The sequence below is a fragment of the Pezoporus occidentalis genome, unplaced genomic scaffold (assembly GCF_034315485.1).
Source record: "Pezoporus occidentalis ecotype Australia unplaced genomic scaffold, CSIRO_AGI_Poc_V1 ctg203, whole genome shotgun sequence".
In the NCBI taxonomy this organism is placed as follows: domain Eukaryota; kingdom Metazoa; phylum Chordata; class Aves; order Psittaciformes; family Psittacidae; genus Pezoporus; species Pezoporus occidentalis.
In genome coordinates, this window is record NW_026913889.1 from 1,524,692 (window position 1) to 1,531,259 (window position 6,568).

A 6,568-nucleotide genomic window follows, 5' to 3' on the forward strand; every position below is an offset into this window, starting at 1 on the left:
AACCTGGAAATAGATAAATTCCACAAAATTTTTTTTCTTCCCTTTAAAGAATAAAGGCGATCGCCTTGGCAAGTGTTGCTATGGAGACTTCCCATTAAAAATTCAAATCCAGAAATAGAAAGTCTATTATATTCCTAAATACTTCAGACTTGATTGCTTCAGAGTAATCAAGAAATACCATTTTTATCATTTAAATGATGAAACAAGTAACACTTATTAAAAAAAAATCTTGACCTTACACTGCATTTGTAGTTTCAATATCCTAAATGTGATTTAATTTTCCAGAAGATTAATTCTTGCCAATGTAGCATATTTTGCTAAGTGAGAATAAAGTATCTCAACATTTAAGGCCTGTGCATGTGATATTTCATATATTTATCCCAACACTTATATTGCATCTGTTAATTACACTGAAATAATGAATTCTAATAGATTATCTTTACTTGTGGTATCTCTCCTTGCATGTAGATGGAAACTGGAATCCATCTAAACTGCACAAGAGCATCATTTCAAAATTAAACATCTTAGAACCTCTTTAACATGCTGAATGCAGAAACAAATTTATCGAAGTCATTCTAGATTAAAAAAGAAAATTAAAAGAAGTTCCATCAACAGAATTGTTTCAGACATTGTGTATTTCTAGGTTTTAGAATACCTGTTTAAGAGTAATTGTTAGAACAGATACAGACTTTTTCATTGGTCTTTCCAACACAAACAGTCCTTACCACCTTTAAAATCAAAGCAGAAACTCCTCAGGTCCTTCCCTGGCCAGGCTTTCCAAATTTCATGCATTTACATACACAGAGACCTCAGTCTCAGGACTCCCTTCTCCATTAACAATTTCACTTGACATCTCAGGAAGGCTTGGTTTTAAACTTTCCTTAATTTTGAACCTTCACAAGCATTTTCTAAACTTCAAATCAGGTAATCCTGGAATTGAACTAGTTGGATAAACACAGAACAGGAAATACTGTCCACACCTACAAATAAGAGCACTACTGACTGATCACTTCTGCAAATTCTGTCCCACCTGCTTTGGGCCATTTTCATTTTAAACCATGAGCTGTTGACATTCTGGATGAAGCAAAATGTGCATCCTGGATTGCATCAGAGATTGAAATAGATTATAGTATTTTATGCCTTAACATAGTCATGACTTTAAAATTTATAGTTAAATAAAATTTTAACATTAACATGGTTAAATCCAATTTTGTGACAGAACATTACTACACAGATCTACTCCTCACCTCTGCCTCCTTTACTCAGAGAAAAAACAATATTCCCTTGTACAACTTAATTCAGAAAACAGGATTCTGACAATGAAGCAGGAAAGACAATGGCTATCTTGATTTTGTTCTTAACCAGTTGTTTAAGTACAGATCCCAAGCAGTCATCTCACTACCACCATATAAAAAACTATGGGAGTTACACCATTTCCTCCTCTGTATCTTGATTGAAATTATTATAAACAGGATTTATCAGGTTTTTGCTGTACTTCGTAATTCAGTGACTATACATAACCAACCAAAAAAAAAAAAAAAATTACATTCTGTAGCGAAACAGGAAAAAAAACCTCCAAGTTTTTCAGGAAATACAGCATCCCAATATTACATCAGGTGGCAGATGACTTAAGTACTGAACCAACCCCACAATAAAACCATGTCACATGAAAACTGCAGTTTCATTTGTTTGCTCACTGAGCTTCCTTTTATTTACACTGAGCTAGAGATTAGCTTGATTTTTATGAGGGTGCAGAAGCAGAAAGGAGCAAGGCAACACCCTCGACTATTCACCTTAACCCCAAGCATGGCCAGATTTTCAATAATCTGTGATCACATATGCTATCCCTTGCTTTTAATGCTTGGAATTGCACCAAATGATAGCAAGTAACTTATGCAAAAGGAAAGGAAGGTAAGCAACAAAGGCAAGATGACTTGTATAAATGAGATTAAAATACTGTTTAAGTATTCAAGGACAAACTGTAGGGATCTGGACAAGAATGAATAACTAGGTTGTTTCCATTTTGTGTCTAAAGGTTGTTATCTAAATAAAACTTTCCTTTGCGTTTGAGAACCTCTTCCAGAAAAAAAAAGACAATAGCAAATAAACTCAGGGACATTCTTCAGATTAGTTTTTCCATACAATCTTCAGGCAAAAAAAGAAATAATAAGATCCATGCAAAAATTTCCACATTTCCAATAAGGTGTGTTATATGAAGAGACTTTGGCCATGGCTAAAAGTGGTATGAGTTTCTCCAGAATCTATTTCCAGAACTGAGGAAACATTTTTAACTCCATGGTATTAAAGACTTTTAACCCCATGAATTTCAGTTTGATATATAGGAGCAACACAGGAGCAAATCTAACAAGTATACAGCTTACTTTGCCAGAATAATGTCTGATTTTGATTATTGTTAATTTGTCATCATTAATCTCCTGTTTATGCAGACTTGCATACAAAACACACCCACAGTAAGCATCTGCAAAAAAAGAACTGTACTAAAAGATCCAACACCAATCAAAATCAAGACAAATTATCGAAAGCCTTACAAAATAATACCCATACTCCACCCTGACTGGGAATTACTTTTCCAGAGCCACGCATGAGTGTTGATCACCAGCTGACACACACCGCTATTGTTTCGACATATGCCAAACAGATCCCGTTCTTCCGCACTGCTTTGATTAAAAATTTGGCTTACGGAGAAGTTTACATCTCTCCTTTTAACAACTGCAACGGTTACTTCCAGGCCGCCGGCCAGCCACGGGGCGGGATAGTGGCAGAGGTGAGGCAGCCACCCCCTTCCCTTCCCGAGGCACAGGAGCCCTGGCCACTTAAAGTGCTAATGCAGAGAGACAGTGAGACACCCTCGATCGATTAAATTAGGGCTTTTAAATTTATCTATGTTGTATTTTTACGCCGGCACACGCCAAACGCGAATGATAGATAAAAGCTTCAAGAGCTCCCTCTGCTGCCAGCAAATACATATTTCAGCTGCTCTGTGCAAAACCTGCTAGCAGCTGACAGAAAACATCACCTTCCTGTCTCTCCCTCTAAGTATATATATCTCTGTGTGTGTGTGTAAACACATCGGTATGTGGAAACCTTCAAAAATAAGATTTGGGAAATGCTACGAATATTTTAATTTAACACGCTAAGATTGCTGCTTTTAAAGGATAATTATTTTGACTGTAAAATATAAACCACAGCCCAGAAGAAACAAGACCAGGCTGACTAACTGAAAATAGGCAAGGAAAGGACCGTTAATGGGGGACAGAGGAGGAGGGATGGGGGATGAGGGGACCAGAGGTTTTACACCTATAAAAATGAGGGGTTACTTTGATAGGAAAATAGATTCATCAATATATTCTCCTTTGCACAAGACACACACACTGCAGCTATACCATTGCACCTCTACAGCACTAGGGGCTGCACACATATAATTTAAGAGATGTTTCAATTACGATACAAGAGGCCTGCTCTACAAAGACCTTAGACAAACCCAGGGCAGAGCAAGCCTAACTGCATGTCCAGGCAGATGGCCTGGTACCCACCATGGCTCTGCACTAAGGCGCACCTGTGCCACAGGTGACTTAGCATCTCTTCTTACCTAAGCTTACTAGCAAAACACACCACCAATCCACTCACCACCCCCTCAGTCACAAAAAACTCAGAGGTTTCTTACTTTAACAGTACAGACAGCTGTTTCAGACCTTGCTGCGAGGGAGGTCTCCTCACAGGATTCCACCATCTTCATGGTTCCGGCCCTATAGGCCTAGCATCTACTTTCTTTTCTGATTGCTTAAAGGAATAGATTCCACTTTCCCAAACTGCTCAGCTTTTTCCTCTTCTTGTGCCAACTCTACATACTCCTTTATTGGTTTTGGCTCACAAACTGATCTTAACCTGCTAGGAAGAGACCTCCAAGGCTGACTGGGAGCCTTGCAGCTCTGTGCTGTGGCAGTTTGACCAGCCAGCCCCACTATGGGTGGTGCACAGAGGAGGCGAAATGCTGCATCCAGAACAAGAGACACAAAGTATGGCAAGGTGAATAGACCAGCAGCACCTTACTGCACACCCCCTACAACTGAAGGGGAAAAAAAAAAAATAAGAAAAAGCAAGGATACAGAAAACAAGAGAAATGGAAATTGCATCTGCCAGCCCTTTGCAAAACTCCCTCAACAAAGTCATGGAATACACAACTTCACAAAACACTGAGAAAAAAAAATCCAAATCCATCTTTATGGATATCATATATAGACAGCCAAGGCTTAACCACTCTGTTTTCTTATTTATTCATTAGCAGCAGTATTACACACCTAGCAGCAAAAACGAAAGAACAGGCCTGAAGCGGCAGGGGACTGGAACTAGATCCTTTCAACCCAACTTCTGAAAGTGCACAGAAACCCTAGTTTAATAGATACAAATTGATTCACACTTCAAACTACATCTGGGACACAGGTGTGAGTACTCAAAATCCATTAGATATTCAGGAAACTGAATTCCTTAGGAGATACAGCCTCATGTTCCAATGCAGTAGGCACTTTCAGTATTACCAGAACAGGCTGTAAGCTCTCCTCTCATCAAGACATGAACAATCTCATAAACAGGTATGTTTTAACCCACATCATTTTGTATTAGTATGGAATAAGTACAAACTCAATTCACTTTTAGGGAAAGAAAAAAAAAAAAAACACAAACAAAAATACCAGAAACCCAAAACCAAAAACCATACAACCAAAAAACAAATTTATGTGACACCCTTTTCTCCTGTCTTTCCCTACTGTGTTTTTAGTGCCTATCTTCCGCCTTCTATGTCTTTCAGTTTGGCTCTGGTATGTGGCACCACAAGCAATCACATCTCCCAGGAGGCTCAGGTGCCCCCTGTTCCATGCTGTATATAGACACACTTCAGGAATCCTGGAACTTGGCTTCACTTCTACAGAAAGTGCATTGATGCAACATCTATCCACATACCTGAAGTACACAGAAAAACACTTGTGCTTTAGGTTTGGGTTTTTTTTTTTTTTAGATTAGACCATCTGGCTAAAATAACAGTGTCTTTCTACAGCTGACACACAAAACACTTGCAAGTACAGGGATCATTGAAGATACCAATTTTGTCAAGGTTTCTGTGACTGTGAAAAACAGAGGACTGTTCAGAAAGAAAATAACAATGAGCTATGAAGTACATTAGAGCATGTTTTCCAGCTGAGGTTGTTTATAAAGAGATTTAGTAATAATAGAAAAGAAATGCTTTAATGCTTACCATGTTTCAAAAATACAGTGCACATGTGCTTTGTGTACTTTACAAGTAAAATCAGATTTTACTAGTAGCTCCCTCATCTGTTTTACTCCAACAGCATGAGTTAGGATCCTGAATTTTGGCATAATACTGTACTAAAAAAAAAAAAAACAAAGTGCCTGTGGTGGTGAAAAAATAACAGAAGTATTACCCAGGTAAAAATAAAATCCATCTGGAAGAAATTCTTCACGTTTCTTTTGACAACTATGTCAGTCCATTTATAATAGAATTTTTTGAACTTTAATACAGCAAGCCTCTTGCATTTCAATACATACACATTATCTAATAAAAATTGTGTATTACATGAAATTATAATCTTCTATATGTATCTTCTGTCAAAGCTTGTTGATATGGTTATACTGCATTTAGTTTTAAACTTCAACATGAACTGAAATTGTCACTGAAAACATTAGAAAGTGAAGGAAAAGGGGGCAAGGGGAACACAGGCTAAGGGAAAAAGGAGATAGCGTATTACTCTCAGGTTATTTTTTTATGCAGAAAAGGAAAAAAAAAAAAAATCCCCCCAAAAGAGGATCAGAAAGTGTTCAATTTCCAGAAGCTTCACAATCAGTATCTTAATTCTCTTTGAAAATTAAGGCCTGGAGGAATTTTCGTTTGTTTGTTTAATTCTGAATATAAACCACAGCTGTGTATAAACCTCTAAAATTCAAATACAGATCTCAAAATAGACCTTTTGTGATGCAGCTAGGAACACTGAAATAAACAAAAAAAACACCCCTGGAAACAGGATGGTACACTGATAATCACGTTTCAACTAGCCAAAACTTGCTTTGAGACTCCTTGACATCACTGATATACAAAACCTCAATTTTAATGCAATTTACAGATCATAGTTATCTATGAGAACGTAATGCAACAAATTAAGCATTGTAGTATCACAGAGGGACACAGGCCAAGAGGAAGCAACTGCCAAGAGCTTCTTGTCATTTGTAATTTTTTGTTCCATACCTTATGAAAACAATTAAGAATAAAGATAGTACTGTGTACTTTTTAAAAGCTCAATGTCAAATATAGCAAGTTATTTTTTAATTAAAGTTTTTTAGAAAGATTGTAATTTAAAGTTATTAAAGTCTTGATCCTTTAAAGGTAAAAGGCCTTTAAGATAATCAGATACCAGCATGGATTAAAGCACAAATTTTCTTCTTTCCCATATAAAATATGGAAATAAAGTAATATTTGCATTTGTCTTTTCTCAAGAATATAGAGCTGCTCTGAAGTATATCACGCCACAACCTAATATTC